This window comes from Phaseolus vulgaris, chromosome 8 (genome assembly GCF_000499845.2).
Source record: "Phaseolus vulgaris cultivar G19833 chromosome 8, P. vulgaris v2.0, whole genome shotgun sequence".
Lineage (NCBI taxonomy): Eukaryota > Viridiplantae > Streptophyta > Magnoliopsida > Fabales > Fabaceae > Phaseolus > Phaseolus vulgaris.
The window spans coordinates 44,601,667-44,620,498 of record NC_023752.2 but is presented as its reverse complement, the minus strand read 5'-3'; positions in this window follow the sequence as shown (position 1 = coordinate 44,620,498).

Sequence of the window (18,832 nt, the reverse complement as noted above, 5' to 3'; positions counted from 1 at the left end):
GAGCAGGGGGATCGAACGGTTCAGCAGCGGTGGCGTTCTAAAGGGGGCCTGAGATCGTTACATTATGGAAACAGATACTCGACCAGGTCAAGCTCAATTTCTTATGCTTTATCCGATTCTGAAATTGTTGAGTGTAATAATCGTATTAGGAAGGAAGCAGTTGAACCTGAACCAGCTAGAATTTGGGAGTTAGGCAAAAGGTTGGGAACGAATTGTTCACGGGATAAAGATATGATGCTAAAAGAATTGGAGGTTATGGAGGATAAGGATAAGCAAGTTCTGAGTAAGCTGAAGAAGGGAACGAAGATTGGTTATCTATGATTATTGTTAACATAAATATCAGAGGGTTAGGGGGAGGAGTAAAAGCGAAATATCTTAAGCATATTATTTGTAAGAAGGGAGTGAATTTGTGTGTATTCAAGAGACCAAAGTTACGGAGTTTTCTGATAGTAGATGTTTTGCTTTGTGGGGGGATAATAAAACTGGTTGGGTGCATAGCGAAGGAGAGAATGGGGCAGAAGGCGTTCTTTCTATGTGGCACAAAGAAGTGTTTGAATATAGCTCCCATGTCAAAGGAAGAGGTTTCTTAGCTGTTACTGGGGTTCATATTAAATTGAATTGCTTATGTACTGCGTTAATGTGTATGCTGCATGTTCGCTAAGTGATAAGGTAGTCATGTGGGAGGCTCTGTCAAATATAAGAAGGGTTAATCAGAATGAGGTGTGGTGTTGCTGCGGGGACTTTAATATTGTTAGGAGTATAAGGGAAAGGAAATGTGTTAGAGGATTTTCCAGCCAAAAGAGGGAGATTAGAGAATACAATGAGTTCATTGATAAGAATGTGTTGGTGGAGCTACCTATTGTTGGTAAAAAGTTTACTTGGTACAAGTCAGATGGGTCTGCCAAAAGTAGACTAAATAGATTTCTAGTTTCCTTGGAGTGGCTCCAAATGTGGCCTATGAGTAAGCAATATGTACAACCGAGGGAAGTTTCAGACCACTGTGCTGTAGTGGCCAAATCATGGGTTAAAGATTGGGGTCATAAACCGTTTAAAACAATAGATGCTTGGCTTTCGAAATTTGGATTCAAGGATTTGGTGAAGGGAAAGTGGAAGAACTATGAGGTGTAGGGAAATAGAATGTCCAGGCTCAAAGATAAATTGAAGTTTTTGAAAGGTGACCTTAAGGAGTGGAATAGGAGTGTATTTGGAAATCTTGAGGAGAGTAAGCGTAGGATCATGATGGAAATTGAGAAGCTTGATGTAAAGGATGCTGATTGTGATTTAATGGAGGGTGAAAACCTGAGAAGACTGGAGTTACTCAGTCAGCGGAAACTGATAGAGAAAAAAGTGGAATCTTTAAGTAGGCAGAAAGCTAGATCTTCTTGGTTTAAGCATGGGGATTCTAACTCCAAATATTACCACTCTATTATTAGGTGGAGAAATCTTAGGAATGAAGTTAAAGGTGTTGAAATAGACAATCAATGGTGTGAAGAACTGGAATCTGTGCGCAGGGAAGCTAAAAGAGTGTTTGAACAAAGGTTCATGGCCACTACCGATCATGGTGTTTGACTAGGTCTCGTGGACTTCAAGTCTCTTCCAGAGGCGGTGAGTCTGAAAATGGTAAACATTTTTTCTGAGGAGGAAGTAAAGGTTGCAGTTTGGCTGTGCGAGGGATCTAAGAGTCTGGGTCCAGACAACTTTAATTTTAATTTCATTAACAGTAATTGGGAGACCTTAAAGGAGGATATCATGGAAGTTGTATATGCGTTTGAAGAATCTGGGACCTTCCCAAAGGGATGTAATGCGTCATTCATTGCTCTTATCCCCAAAGTGAAAGATCCTGTCATGATCGATCATTTCAGACCTATATCTCTAGTGGGAGCTCTATATAAGATTATTACTAAGGTCCTATCATGTCGTATCAAGGACGTCATGCACTTGGTTATAGACGACGTTCAGTCAGCTTGCTTGGAAGACAGGGGTATGTTAGACAGTGCCATGATGGCCAATGAGGTAATCGAAGAGGTTCGGAGGAACCGGAAGAGTGGGGTGTGCCTGAAGGTTGACTTTGAAAAGGCGTACGACTCGGTTAGATGGAGTTTTTTGTTGGATATGCTACTGAGGATGGGGTTCCATAGAAAATGGATAAAGTGGGTAAAAGGTTGTTTGGAGACGGCTACAGTGTCTGTGCTGGTTAATGGTAGCCCAACGGAGGAGTTCAGACCTACAAGGGGGTTGAGGCAAGGTGACCCTTTGGCACCATTTCTTTTCCTCATTGTCGCAGAAGGGCTGGCTGGCCTAGTCCACAAAGTTGTGAAGGAGGATGTATTAAGTGGTATCAAGGTGGGGAGAGCTGAATTAGAATGTTGTCTGTTACAATTTGCAGATGACACCCTGTTCATGTGTGAAGACTCCTTCTCCAATGTGTTTACAATTAAAGTCATTCTCAGGATCTTTGAACTTGCTTCAGGGCTGAAAGTTAATTTCTATAAATCAAAGTTGGCAGGTTTGCAGGTAGATAAAAATATTCTTGAGATATATGCGAGAACTCTTAATTGCGATATCATGCAGATACCTTTTATTTATCTGGGGGTGCAAGTAGGTGGTAACCCAAGGAGGATGCAGTTTTGGGAACCAGTTGTGGAAAAAGTTAAAGCTAGACTTAGTGTCTGGAAGGGGAAATGCTTATCGTTTGCAGGTAGACTATGCTTGATTAAGTCGGTTTTAACATCCATACCTTTGTTTTATCTCTCTTTTTATAAAGCACCAAAATCAGTTTGTGATAAAATTTCTAGTATTCAGAGGAGTTTTCTCTGGGCTTGGGGCATAGATAAGAAACATATATCTTGGGTCCATTGGGAAAATGTATGTAAATCACAGGAGGAAGGGGGACTAGGGGTCAAGGATATTAGAAAGTTCAACAGAGCTTTGCTAGCAAAATGGAAGTGGAGATTGATGAGTAAGGAAAATGGGAAATGGAAAGAGATCTTGTTATCTAAGTATTATAGTGATGATGGAAGTAATCAAGGTTATGGTAACCAACATTCTTGGTGGTGGAGTGATCTTGGTAAGGCATGTGATAAAGGAGAAGGTGAGGGGTGGTTCCATAATCATGTTGCTTGGAAAGTTGGAAACAAGGACAAAATTAGGTTTTGGGAAGATGCACGGATAGATAGTAACAAGCTTAAATCTTTGTTTCCTAGATTGTATTTCATATCCCTAGATCAAGGAAAGCTGGTGGGCGAACTAGGTTCTTGGGGGGAGTTAGGGTGGTCATGGAGGCTAAGGTGGAGAAGGACTAGATTTGAGTGGGAAAAATCCATGGAGGCAGATTTGATGAAACTCATCACAGGGAAAATTGTGAACAAGGATTCTGAGGATTATTTTGTGTGGAGCGGGGATAATAAAGGTGTTTTCTCTGTGAAATCTACATACTTGACTTTGCATAACTCTTTCAATGGTGCATCACACAATGTGTTTTCGATGTTGTAGCAAGCTAAAGCGGTATCAAAAGATGTGTTTACGACATGGAGGGCTCTCCTCGGAAGGCTACCAACTTATGATAATCTCATCAAGAGAGGTGTGGCTGTAAATTCTCCCATGTGTGTGTTTTGTAAAGCAGCTGAAGAGTCATCCCAACATATCTTTATGAACTGTATTTTTGCACAACGGGTCTGGTCCCTATGCCTCAGGTGGATTGGTATTCTGTCTGTACAACACAAGAATCTTTTAAATCACTTTGAGAGTTTTCACTTAATTCATTTAAGTATTAAGCAAAATCAAGTCTGGAAGGGTTTGTGGGTTGCTATTGTTTGGAGCATATGGGATCAGAGAAATCTGATTGTGTTTAAACAAGGGATACCAAATGTTGAAGAAATCTTCCATTCAGCCCAACTGTCAACATGGTTGTATGTGAAGTATGGGGCGGTCTATCTTTGATGCTCTTTCTCGGATTGGATTCTCAATCCGGGCCTTTGTCTACAAAATTGTTGAGGTGGGGGATGTTGCTGAGAAGTGGCAACTTCACATCATGTACACGGTACCGGGGTTAGCTAGGAGAGGTGTGAGGATGGCATTGAGTTGTAGTCGTGCCAATGAAGGGATACCGTGGACAAAGGGAATTGTGTCTCATCAAAAGTTTGAGTAAAACAGAGGTTCTGCAGGGTAGGACAATACGCTTCAGCATATCTTTGAGGATACGAAGCAACAAAACTGGTGTTTGTTTTTTTATGCAGGGAGTGAGGGGAAGCAAAGGAGTTAACTGTAAGGAGGTGTAATTTGCTAGTTTTTTAGCGAGGGTGGAGGACTGGATGGAGGGATAAGTAGTAGGTGATGTTAGAAAAATCAAAGTGTTCCCTGTGGTGAGTATATGCAGATTTAAGGAAGCAGAATGGTAGGAAGAAATGACGAAGGTTCTAGTACTGGAGTATTTGGAAGGAAGCAATGCAGTTTTACTTGGTATACAGAGAAGTAAATGATATTCTGGAAGCAACATAAGCACTTCAGGGAGTAATAGATACTGGATATTCATTTCTCTCTGTTCTTTTTCTGCTTTCAAAAGATGTATTTGTCCTGGCTTCCTTTATTTGAAGGCACGTGGTAATTCTCTAGGTTTCTATAGCATTATTCTACACTGGTGAGTGGTCACTTTTCTTTCCTCTATAATAGGCTAAGAAGAATGAGTTTTAGGAGGTGATGGAAGCGGGGCCGCTGGGAGCTTACAAGAAAGAAAAGGGGTTTTTTAAATTATCATGGTGTTGACCCGGCTGCAGGGCTCTTTTTTTTTAGAAACAAATTGCTATATGTGTATTGAGCTGCATGTTTCTTGTATTTAGGTTGAGGTACCCCATAAGTATCTCTTTTTATTTTATTATATTCTTTGTTGTTAAAAAAAAATATATAAGGATGGAGTTCTGAAGGGTTTTGAAAGTCTCGCATGAGAAAGGTAAGCCATTAAATCTTATAGGTCACAATTGTCATGACTTTATACTCTCTTCACAAGAACTTTTGAATATTGTGTTTTACTTCTTTGACTTCCATGAAATGAGTGAAGACGTCTATAGGCAAGAGGATCATAAAACAATTCTCTTAAGTTTGTTGAAAGTCTTTTAGCACTTTCAATCATGTAAATGTTGCTTTTCATCCGAAATTCTTTAGTCAATAACTCCAATGCATATTTTCATTGGTTCATCAAAATTCCTTGTTTGGTTCATGCCACCTCAAAACCAAGAAAATAATATAAGTTCCCAAATTTTTAATGCAGAAGGAAGCATCAAGAGCTTTCTTAATTTGCGTTATTTCTTGGTTATCATTCCCTGTCAAACTTATGTCATCCACGTACATCAAAATTGTTGTTAAAGAATCATTAGATGACTTAATAAACAAAGAATAATCATGCATGGACTATACGTAACCTCCGTAGGAAAGGAAGGAGGAGAGTCTAACGAACTATTCCATGTTGGATTGTTTTAAGGCCATACAATGCCTTTTAGAGCTTACACACTTTTATCGGTAAAATAGTGTCCAATCCATGAGGAGCTACCATATATACTTCTTCATTTAATTCACCATGTAAGAAGACATTATTGACGTCTAACAACCTTAGCTTTCATTTTAGCACATAAGCAAGAGACAAAAGCTACCTTATAGTGGTCATTTTTTGCCACAAGTGAAAAAGTTTGTAGATAGTCCCTTTAGTTTGAGTATGCCCTTTTTCTACTATACGGGCCTTATGTATTTCTATTGTCCCATCTGCCTTGTATTTGAGCTTGAAAGACCATTGGCAACCAATTGGAACCTTCCCTTGATAGATTTTTGACAATCCTTGTTTGATTAGCATCGAGAGTTAGAAACTTGTTGACTCTTTTACAACTAGTATATCGAGTCAGAAGTAATAATTTGTCCCTAAGGACGGATATCAAATCCAAAAGAAAAAATTATTTAAAATCCTAATCATAGCATTCACTAAGTATAAGACTATGTACAATAATTTGATTCGAAAGATATTGACATAAGTTTGCGTGAAAATTAAATAAAAACAAAATAAATGAGTAAAATAATTCAATTAAGAAAATTCGAAATGAGGTTTGATGAGCATATATTTATTCACACTCAATAGCTTTAATAATATATTATTGGACTATAATAATAAATAAATCCATTATTTTAATTCAGATTCATATAATTGAGCTTATTTAGGCCTTAACTATTTTTGTGTGTGTTAATTTTGTGTTTTTTAGATTAGTTTGAAAGAAATGTCTACCTTTACAAATTGGCCAAATATGAAAAAAATCCAAGTTGCTTCTTTGAATCGAAACAAAAAACAAAATCTAAGAAGAAAGAGAAAATAAAATCTACAATATCTCAGGAACAAAATTGGAAGTAAATCTTCTGCAAAATACAAGAATTTTGGAAAGTTAGAAATTGAGAAACTGTTCACAAAATCTAAACAATAAATATTTCTCAAGATCCTTGGAGTAGAAAAACCTATTAAAAGACACAAGCTTTAAGGAGAAAGGGGGAAGTTTCATAGGATTTTCTTAGTTTCTTTTCTTCTTTGTTATTCTTTTGTTTTTCCTCCGCATGGAAGGCTAAACCTTTTTGGTTGATTCCTTTGTAATTCCCCATTGAGTTCTAAGGTTATGATCAATAAAAGTTTCGTCTTTTAATTCTCTATAACAATTGTTTTAATATTTTAATCTCCAGGAAAACTGATTTTTGTGAGAGGTTGTACTTGGACGCATAATTGAGAGTCTTCCTTATCTTAAACTTTGGTTTCTTAGTTAGTTTGCATTGTTCTAATTAATTTCTTGGACACATGATTCAAGAGAAGAGATAAGCATTCCCATGGAGTATACACATGGAACAAAGTGGGTACTGATTAAATTAGTTGATGCATGCTTTAGTAGTGAACTTCAAGTTGAATTAGACTGACGCATGTTCAATCTAGTTTAGTCCTGTGTGAGAATTGAAGGATGTTAATATTTAGAAGACCTATGAAGAATTCATTGGTGGAAAAACTTAGGAATGAATCGCTTTTTATTTGTTGTTTACTCTCTGTTATATTTTTCGGTTAAACAATCTCAACCCTTTTTTATATTTATTGTTATTTCTAACTTTTATTGCTTGCATATAGATTCTAAACACTGATTTACTGATTTCACTATTGGATTCGTTGGGAGACAACTTGGGGTCATTTGACCACAATTATACTATCATCTCTCTAGTGTTAGATATAGGGGTGGCAAAGCGGGCCAGCCCGCCCCGCATTGGCCCGCCCCGCGCTTGGCCCGCCCCACAAAGTTATTGCGGGTTAGAATTCTTGACCCGCCCCGCATTAGAGCTGGCCCGCGAGTTTGCGGGCCAGCCCGCGTTCTTTTTTCTTTTTTTTTTAAAATTAAATATATATAATTTTTTTTTACATTTTGTTCTTAAAAAATTGTCAAATTAAACCTATATATTTGTTACTATCAAACCTAAATGTTTTTTTCTTCCTTTTCAAACATAGTGAAACATCAAAACATTAAGATAAATATCAAATATCATTATTCTCCCACTTCCAAAACATTAAAAATACCTAATTCCAAAACATTAAACATAAACATTAATTAAAAAATATTAAACATAAACATTATTGACGCGATTGTATTGAGTTTCTTTCTTTGAAATTTTGTGAAAACCTAATTACGTTGCCCAACTGCTACTAAGTGCCAATTTTTTTTCTTGCGGGTTAGCGGGCCAGCCCGCCCCGCCCGGCTGCTGGCCCGCGCGGGCTACAGGCTAATGCGGGTTAGCGGGTTGAAAAGGTTAGTCCGCCCCGCGTTTTTTACCAGCGGGCCGCGGGCCGGCCCGCACGACCCGCCCTGCTTTGTCATCCCTAGTTAGATAGGTCTACACTATAATCATTTTAATTTGACAGCAAAACGACAACTATCAAGGTTAACCCTTCTTACTCGTCTGCAGTTTTAATGAATAAAAACATATAACATTCTATCTTGATAGACGTTGATGCACATATAAAAATCATTCATATAAATTTCTTGCAAACAAAATTATTAAAATTGTCTCCTAAAATCGATTCCTCCCATATTTATAAAAACTTCATATCATTATGAATAAATGTTATAAAATAATTAACATTTCAAATCTATTCGTAGAATTCAAATATGTTAAGCATTATCATTTATGTAAGATACTCAGAAGTACTTTCCAATCAAATCTAAGGATCAACATGAATAAAGTTTTAAGCTTTTAGAATAAAATGATAATACCAATCATCAATGAAGAACAAAATATTATAAATATATATCACCTCAATACATAAGAGTTTGAATATATTACTCTCAATCTCAAATGAAAAAATTAGCCACAAATGGTGGTCATTGCAAGCATGGAAAGCAAGAAAAAGAAGATTCAGAGTGTTTCTCATTGAAGGCTGCCTCCTTTAGGGTTTCTTTCCTTTGGTTCTCCTTTCAATGATCTCCACTTTCTCTCTACCTTACGCCCTTATTTAACCTAATTGGGCTTGGACTAAGTGACATCTTTATTCATAATACATCCATTTTCTTCATCCCCCTTAAATTTTTGAAAATAACACAAAATTAAGAATAAATAGTACTTACTGATCTCATAACTTCAAAATATATTATTATCTTCAAATTTATCAAATTAGGGTTGATTTATAACTTAATCAATTAAAATCAATAAATGTCTAAATTTTTGCATGAAATTTCACTAAATAATGACACTTATCACTTCTCGGCCTAGAATCTTGCTTGATACAAGCAAAGTAAATAAATCTAGATAAACTATACCATGGTTCAATTATCAAAATAACTTCTTCATTCATTGGATAATAGATCAAATTACAAACCTATGATGCTTCCAACTCCAAATGCAACAAGAAATAAATATTTAGGATGAATAACTGAAACAATCGAATGGCAATTTTATCAAGCAATTTCTTCTCATACGGATTGATCTATCAACTAACTGTAGATCATCCTAGTGGGTTTAACCTCCAAATCACCTATCCTTTTTAGCATAGCTAGAGGTATTAAATTGATGCTAGCCCCCAAATTCAATAAAGCCTTGTCCACAGATAAAACACATATGGTTACTAAGATATTAAAACTTCTTGGATCCTTGGGTTTTAAGGTCAAGGATTTTTTAATAATAGCACTACAACTGACCGTTAACTCTATAGTCTCTTTCTCTATGAAGTTCCTCTTCTTTGTCAGCAACTCCTTCATGAATTTTTCAAATGTCGACATTTGCTCTAAAGCCCTTGCCAATGAAATATTGATCTGCAAAATTTTAAAAATCTATTTAAATCTACCAAATTGTCTCTCTTTAACTCTTCTTAAAGGAGCATGAGGATATGGTATATTCCTTATAGGAATACCTCTCTCTTTATTTTCACTTTTTTTTTCTTTTTTTCTTTTTCTCCTTTTCTTTTTCTCTTTTTCTTTAATTTTTTGTTTTTCCTCCTCATACTCATTTTTCCTTTCTCATTCTCATTTTTTTTCTCTTCATCAGTAACTAAATTATCACCAATCCCCTCTCCTACTACTATACCGCTTCTAGTGGTAATTGAATTGCAATGCTCCTTGGGGTTGGTCTGTGTGTTAACTGAACACTGACCACTTTGTTAATCTACCAACTGTTTAATAATCTGTCTCACATGTGTTTCTAAATTTATAATTGCAGCTTCGTTATTCTTCTAATTGTATAGAGAAGAGTGCATGAATTTCTCCAGGTGTCCTCCAACTTGCTCATTCTCTCATAAATTGAAGGATATAATGGTCGTTGTTGAAAAGGGACTTACTTGTTAGATGGACCAACATCTTGTTTCCACCCAAAACCTTGGTCTTGATTGCTTTTCCAACCTTGAGACATATTATTCTGATAATTATTATTGTTTGAAAAACCACATTGTCTTCCTTGATTATTCATATAATTTACTTCTGCTTCAGATGAATTAGTTTGATAAGAACAGTGACCATTGGGATGACCACTTCCACAAAAATCACACCTCATTGGTTGAGTCTGACTCTAAGAAGACTACATAATTGTTGACTTATTTCGGCAAGTGTATCGAGTCAAAAGTAATGATTGTCTTGGAAAGACGAATGTTGAACCCACTGATAAGTGTCATATTTCAGTAATATTTTCTATTAAAATACATACACTTATGGGTATTTATTGATTAAATAACTATAATTCTGTAGAATCAAGTGTGATTAAAGCTTTGAAGAATCCAAATCATAGATTTTTGATGGAAGGCTGAAGTTGCTTGAAGTTGCTGATGTGTTTTAGAGTAGGATCTGGGGTAGTTTATCTTTGTAATCCACTCTTTGTTGAATCTAAAACTTAAGTGTTTTCAAATCTTTTAAGTTTAAAGTGTTTTTCAAACTAAGTGAAAAACAACTTGTTGTTTCATCGAAACAACTGACTGTTTTATACTTAGATGTTTTTGAAAAAGTTTGAAAACTGTTTTGGTTAGTTGACTTGCTGTCAAATCAAAACAATCGATTGATTCCCTCTTTCAGTTGATTGTTTGTTTGAAAACTCTAACAAAATCAGTTTTGCTAGTTAAGTGAGCTTTAAATAATTTTATAACTGAATACGCTCCTGCTTTAAATGCTTTGACCATTCTTTGAATGCTATAAATAGTTTGTTTAAGTTTTATAACAAACAACAAGAAAGAAAAACAGATTTGAGTTTTTCACAAAGAGCTTTCAAACATTTGAGTTTTCACTTTGAGCATTGGTTATTCAAGAGAGAAGTGGAATAGGATTACATCTGTATTGATTTCAGTTGATTCTGTAACAAGTGTAATTCGTTCTGAAAACTTTGTACATTCTGGTGTAGTAAAGCCAAGAAGGGTTGTGTGCTCTTGAAGTTGTCAAGATCAACATTCTTGGTGTGTGTGCTGAGCCAAACGAAGTGTGTTTCTTGAGGGGATCAAGGTCACTTCTTTGGTGGTGTGTGTATGTAATCTGGTTTTGATTACCTAGTGGATTCCCAGTGGTTTCTGGTAAACTGGATGTAGCTCTTGGTTTAGGAGTGAACCAGTATAAACTGTTTGTGCATCTCTTTCTTCCTTAAATTCTTTAAATTGAGTTGTTGTTATTTTTATTGGTATAAACAACCGATTGTTTCTACGAAACAACCGATTGTTTTTCTGGTGCTTTACTGTTTTGAGCGTTATTTCTTGGCTAACTGAATTCCTAATCTGGTTTCTTGCAAATAATTTCATTCTAGCTTAAAAAGTTTGCGAAAACACCCTTTAAACAATTCACCCCCATCTAGTTTAAAACCATACATTCTAACAATTGGCATCAAGAGCTTGGTACTTGAAAAATACTCAAGTTTAATCCTAAAACCTTTTTAAAATGGTTGAAAAACTACCTTTTGGAGAGGGGGCTTCAATCAACAGACCACCTCTATTTTGTGGTTTGAATTATCAATTCTGGAAAGTTAGAATTAAAATCTTTGTTGAATCTCTTGACAAGGGAATTTGGGATGCAATTGAAAATGGTCCTTTTATTCCAAAATTTGAAAAACCTTGGTCTCAACGGATTGATTCTGAAAATAAGAAGGCCAAATTTGATTGTATTGCCATCATAACATCTGCCTTGAATTCGGATGAATTTTTCAGGATTTCTCAATGCTCATCGGCCAAAGAGATGTGGGACACTTTGGAGGTGACTCATGAAAGAACCAATGATGTGAAGAGAGCTAGAAAGAATACTCTAATTCAGGAATATGATATGTTTAGAATGCTTAAGGAATCGCTGAAGTACAAAAGAGGTTCACCCACATCATCAACCACCTTATAAGCCTTGGGAAAACCTTTTATAAAGAAGAACTAAACATCAAGATCCTCAAGTGTCTTGATAGATCATGGCAACCTAAGGTGACAACAATTTCTGAATCAAAAGATTTGACATCCTTGACAATGGCTTCATTGTTTGGTAAGCTTAGAGAACATGAGTTAGAAATGAATAGACTCAATGTTCAAGAAAGTGAAGACAAGCATGTGAGAAGCATTGCCTTGAAAGCTGCCAAGCACAAAAGCAAGCAAGAATCAAGTGATGAAAGTGAAGAAGAAAACCTTAGTTTGTTGTCAAAGAAGTTTAGTAGATTCTTGAAGAGAAATCGCAACAAAGAAGCCAACAAAGAAAGGTATGACAACAAGAAAACTAGTGATTTCAATTCTGACAATTTTACTTGCTTTGGTTGTGGTGAACAAGGGCACATTAAAGTTGATTGCCCAAACAAAGAAAGCAATGAAAAGAAATCAAGCCACAAGGAGAAAAAGGGGAAATCAAGAAGTCTCCTCATCAAGTGAAGATGAAAAAGAAAGCATATGCTTGATTGCAGAAGGAGATGATGAGTCATGTAGCTCAAGCAATGTAAGTTCATGTGCTTCCCTAAGTGCTAAAAAATATAGTAAATTGCTTCAAACTTTTCAAGAAACTCGTGAAGAAGCTAACCGATTGGTTCTCTCAAACAACCGTTTGAAAGGGCTTAACAACTGGCTTGAAAATAGGGTTAAGACACTTGAAGAAGAGCTGGAAAAATCAAAAATTGAGTTTGCAAAACTTGAAAAATATTGCAAAAACTTTTATCATGTGTGTGACTCTCTTGCTTGTGAAAATTGTGAAAATCTTGAAAGAAAGTACATTATCTTGTTAGAACTGTGGATAAGCTTTCAAAGGGAAAATCCAACTTTGAGAATGTCTTAGCATCTCAAAATTGTGTTTTTGGAAGAGCTGGATTAGGTTTTAATCCACAGAACAAGCAAGATAATTTTTCAAAGAATTTTTCAAAACTGCCAGTAAAACAACCGATTGTTAAGTCGAAACAACCGGTTGTTACATGCTTTTATTGAATGAAAAGAGACCATTTTGTTAGATTCTGCAAAATAAGGAAATATTCTATTCCTAGAGGTTTTATGAAATGGATTCCCAAAGGTTGTGAGGTTTCAAATGATAAAAATAGATCAAACGGACCCACATTTGTAAGGGGACCAAACCTTGTTGCTTGAATTCATTTTTATGTAGGGAAACTAGAAGAACATGAGGTTCTGAGTCATCTGATCAGGTTCTTGGAAGGAAAGGATTAAGACTGGAACTAAATTAGAAGTATGTACCAGTCCAAGCCTTTTTTCAAAAGACAAAAGAAGCTCCTTGATCACAATCAAATGACTCATTGAAGGGACTTCAAAAAAGGATAAGACCTTCCTTATCTTTGCCTTTATTTTTTAATTACTATTTCATGTTTAATTCTCTTTTTCAAATGAGCACTTACATCTGTTTTGAACCTTTCTCAGTCTATGTTTGAAAATCTCAATCTGTCAACATGCTGCAGAAAAACAACCGATTGTTTCCTCGAAACAACCGATTGTTTCTTTTCTGACAGCACTATGAAATAATTGAATTAATGCCTCTATTCTTTCTGTGTATTGCTGATCTCAATTATAAAAGGGTTATGAGTCAATAAAGTTGTCTTGAAAGCCTGATTGTGTTCTGGAGGAAGTTACAACATGTCATAAAGGAATATATTCCATATCTTGAAAATTCAAGAGCCTTTATGACTAGTCAAAGATCACATGTGATGACCATGTGGTTTTCTGCTCTTTTCTAACGTTTTCTGTGCAGGTCTTGGTCCAATCTTTTCTTCTTGAAGACTGAAACTCACTCATACCAATTGATCACAGTAAGGTTCAGTTATGCTATAAAATCTGGTGCAGTAGTTCTCTCTCATAAAAACAATCAATTGAGCCATCTCTTGCAACATCTCTTGCTTTCTTTGTGTGTAAACCTTTGCCTCTTTTTTCTGCTATCATGTAGTCCACTCCAGCTACATCAAAGAGGATAAAAACAAGGGTTGTAAGGTTTGGAAGGAGACTTGAGGGCTTGTTTTCAGGGGATAATGAGGTCATTGAGAGATATCGTTTTGAGACAAGCACAAAGGTGATCAACAACCCAAAAGTTGTCTCCTTTGATTGGCTGAAAAGCCAAAAGCTGGATAATGTGAGAAAGCTTATCAAGGATCAGTTGCTGAGAAGATTCTTGGAGATGAAGGGAAACATATACCCTGATTTGATTCGAGTATTCTACACCAACCTTAAGTTTGAAGGAAACAACCTTGTTTCTCATATGAAAGGTGTAGACATGGAGATTACCCATGATGTGTGGGCTGCAGTAACTAGATTAAAGTATGTTGGTCTAAGGATTAATCAAGGAAATCTTGGAGTTGTGGAAGATTTCAACAAAGTCCAATACTAGAATAGCTATTTGAAGAATCAACAAGCCCAAGTGAGAACTTGTTCTGTTGGAGGCTTGAAGTTAGATGAAAGGGTACTTGCTCTTATTGTACTTGGATTCTAACTCCAAGGGGGAGCAACCATTCTGTTTTAACAGAAGAAGATCTTGTTTATATCTACTGCATCATGAAGAAGATCAAGATCAATTGGATTCATATTGATGTGATTCCACTAGCACAATTAGAATGATTCTTGACATTCTTAGGAATCATCTTGAGTTGGTTAAGAGCTAGGCACTTTATCATAGAAATGTATCAAGGTTCTATGAACAAGAACTCACCAAAACTAGTGCCAAAACACAAACTCATATAGAAGTTCCAACTATTGTCAAATTGAACCGAACAAAAAGGCACATAAGCTAAGCAAACTGAAATTGAATGCTGGAAATTAAAATGAACCGAACAAAAAGCTGGAAAATGAAGAAGAAAGATGAAGAACAACAAGGCATAAGAAAGAACCAAAGCAACACAAACTACAGCTGAAACTGCCGAACCAAATTCAACAAGGAAACAAGCTAAGACAAGGAAATAACAAAAGAAGAAAGGAAGGAGAAGAGAGTGCTCATGAAGATGGATGTATGGTTGGATGATCATGCCACTAGAAGGATGGTTGCTCCTAGATGAGTGTGCTGCCGCCACTTGAGGACACCATGGATCCTTCAAGATGAGACTAGAGAAGAAGGCTCAAAAGCTCTCCAATGATCACTCAAAATTTGAGTATAGTTTCTTTTCTCTAAAATTCAAATCTGCAATTTACAAAGGAAGAACCTCTATTTATAGCCTAAGGTGCTGAAATGCAAGCTAAACAATTTCAAATTTCCCCCCTAAATCATTCTAGAACCGGCGCCTATTTACAAGGCATGAGGAAGGTGTGACTTCTTCCTTCACTTTGGCACCTCCTATTCTACTCCTACACCTATCTACTAATACACCCCCCCTCCTAAAGCTCATAACTAAAACCTAAAAGATGCTATAACAAAAGAGGTTTCTAATGTTTCCCTCTAAGCACCTTTAACCAAAGAAATTACAAAAAGAGAAAATAAATGTTCCCTAGCTCCTAAAGCTTTGAACATGCTTCTTGTAAGCCTTTGAGGTGGGCTTTGACCTCCATGGGCGTCCTCTATTTGTGCCTCTACCTCTTCTTGATCTTGTTGATTGGCCTCCATGTCCTCTTGAGCTTGATCTCCATCATACTCCCCGATTTGGAGAGAATTCGACCACGAATTCTGGAGACCTACAGAAAAAGGAGTTAGATCGCTGACATTAAAAGTATGACTACCTAAGAATGTATCAGGCATATCTAACTCATAAGCATTGTCATTAATCCTCTTGAGGATTTGGAAAGGTCCATCCCCTCGAGGCATTAGTTTGGACTTCCTTTGAGTAGGAAAGCGATCCTTCCTCAAGTGAAGCCAAACCCAATCGCCCTCATCAAACAACAATGCTTTTCTCCTTTTATTGGCAAGTTCAGCATACTTGCCAACCTTCTTCTCAATTCTCTTCTTGATGTCTTTATGCAAAGTTTTCACAAAAGAAGCCTTTTCATCACCATCTTTGCACAAGACATCTCCAAGAAGGGGAATAGGAAGAAGATCAAGAGGTGTTAGGGTATTAAACCCATAGACTGCCTCAAAAGGAGAATGTGAGGTGGTAGAATTTACTACACGATTATATGCAAACTCAACATGGGGTAGTAAATTCTCCCACACTCTAGGATTCCCCGAAATAAAACATCTCAATAGTTGTCCCAAAGTTCTATTCACCACCTCGGTTTGACCATCAGTTTGTGGGTGGCAAGTTGTAGAAAATAAAAGCTTAGTTCCAAGCTTGCCCCACAAGGTCTTCCAAAAGTGACTCAAGAACATAGGATCTCTATCGGACACTATAGACCTAGGAATCCCATGTAGGCGAACCACTTCTTGGAAGAAGAGGTTTGCAATGTGGCATGCATCATCCACTTTGTGGCAAGGAATAAAGTGAGCCATCTTTGAAAAACGATCCACTACCACAAAAATGGAGTCCTTTCCCTTTGATGTCTTGGGTAAGCCTAAAATGAAATCCATATATATATCTACCCAAGGCATTTAAGGGATAGGAAGAGGAGTATATAGACCATGGGGATGCATTTTAGATTTAGCTTTGCGGCAAGCTATGCATTTATCACACAAACTATGAACATGTTTATGCATATGAGGCCAAAAGAAATGTTCATGCAACACATCCAAAGTTTTAGCAACCCCAAAATGTCCCATTAAACCCCCTCATGAGCTTCTCTAACAAGAGATAATCTAATAGAGCTTCGAGGAACACAAAGACGTTTTCCTTTAAAAAGAAAGTCATCTTGAATAAAAAAGTCTTTGTGTCCTCCCTTAAGACACTCTTGATAGATGAGAGAAAAATCAAGGTCATCATGATAAAGTTCCTTAATGTGATCAAAACCAAGATATTGAGAGGTTAAAAGATTTAGCAAAGTGTATCTTCTAGAAAGAGCATCCGCCACAATATTTACTTTGCCTTGCTTGTGTTTGATCACATAAGGAAATTGCTCAATGAATTCCACCCACTTGGCATGCCTCTTGTTAAGTTTGTTTTGGCTTTTCAAATATTTAAGAGATTCATGATCACTATGTATCACAAACTCTTTGGGAAAAAGATAGTGTTGCCAAGTAAACAAAGCCCTAACAAGTGCATATAATTCCTTATCATAGGTGGAATAATTGAGATGACTTCCCTTCAATTTCTCACTAAAATAGGCTATGGGGTGGCCCTCTTGAAAGAGAACAGCCCAATACCTATGCTTGAAGCATCACACTCAATCTCAAATGTCTTAGTGAAATTAGGAAGGGCCAAGATGGGAGCATTAGTCAATTTTTCTTTCAAAGTGTCAAAAGCATTTTGTTGTGCTTCTCCCCAATGAAAGACCACATCCTTTTTCACTATGTCATTGAGTGGTGCGGCAATGGTACCAAAGTTTGGGACAAATCTTCTATAGAAAGAAGCAAGTCCATGAAAACTTCGGACCTCATTCAAAGATTTCGGTGTAGGCCAATTTTGAATGGCCATCACCTTTGTTTTGTCCACATGGACCCCTTTGCAACTCACAACAAACCCTAGGAATTCTATATGATCAAGAGCAAACATACATTTAGCAAGGTTAGCATACAAATGTTCCTTCCTAAGGGTTTCTAAAACTTGCCTAACATGCAATCTATGGTCATTCAAAGATAAGCTATAAATGAGAATGTCATCAAAGTAAACAACAACAAACTTACCAATGAAAGGTCTAAGAACATGATGCATGAGGCGCATGAAAGTACTTGGTGCATTAGTTAGGCCAAAAGGCATAACTAACCACTCATATAAACCAAAGTTGGTCTTAAAAGCCGTCTTTCATTCATCACCCGGTTTGATACGGATTTGATTGTAGCCGCTTTTAAGATCAATCTTTGAAAAGATTTTTGAACCATGTAATTCATCCAACAAATCATCTAGTCTAGGTATGGGATGCCTATACTTAATTATGTTATTGATGGCCCTACAATCCGAACACATTCGCCATGTGCCATCCTTTTTTGGCACTAAGATGATAGGCATAGCACAAGGACTCATGCTATCTTGCACCCACCCTTTCTCAATCAAAGCCTCAACTTGTTGGCGAATTTCCTTGGTTTCACTTGGATTGGTCCTATATGCTGGATGGTTTGGTAAAGAAGAGCCCGGTATCAAATCAATTTGGTGCTCAATCCCTCTCAAAGGTGGAAGTCCATTTGGAGGATCTTGAAACACATCTTGGAACTCTTCTACCAAATTTTCCAAGCAATGAGGACTATCAACAAGTGATTCTACTCTAAGAGTTCTAGGGATGGCTAAGAAAAAAGGATGATGAGCCACTATTTCCCTTTCAATGTCACGCCTAGACACAAGGAGTGTAGGCTTAGAACTCTTATCTTTTTTTATCTTTTTCACTCTCCCTCTTTTTCTTCATTATAACTTGGTCCTCATGGACTTCTCTTGGAGAGAGAGATTTTAAAGTAACCTTGTGACCATGGAATTCAAAATATAGTTTGTTGGTAAAGCCATCATGTAAAACTTTTCTATCAAATTGCCAAGGCCTTCCCAAAAGAACATGAGTGGCTTCCATGGGCACAACATCACATAATACCTCATCTTTGTATTTTCCAATGGAGAAATGGATGAGGACTTGTTTATTGACAATTATTTCTCCTACTTCACTAAGCCATTGTAATTTGTAGGGCTTTGTATGAGAGATAGTAGGCAATCCAAGCTTATCTACTACTCTTGTACTAGCCACATTTGCACAACTACCCCCATCCACTATCAAGGAACAAATGTTGTTTTGAATAAGACATCTTGTATGGAAAATATTTTCCCTTTGACTTTCATCAAAAGGTTGTGAAACTTGTCCAAGAAGTCTTCTCACAACTAACAAGTCCCCTTCAAGTGGACATTCACTCTCTTCCTCACTAGATGCATGAGA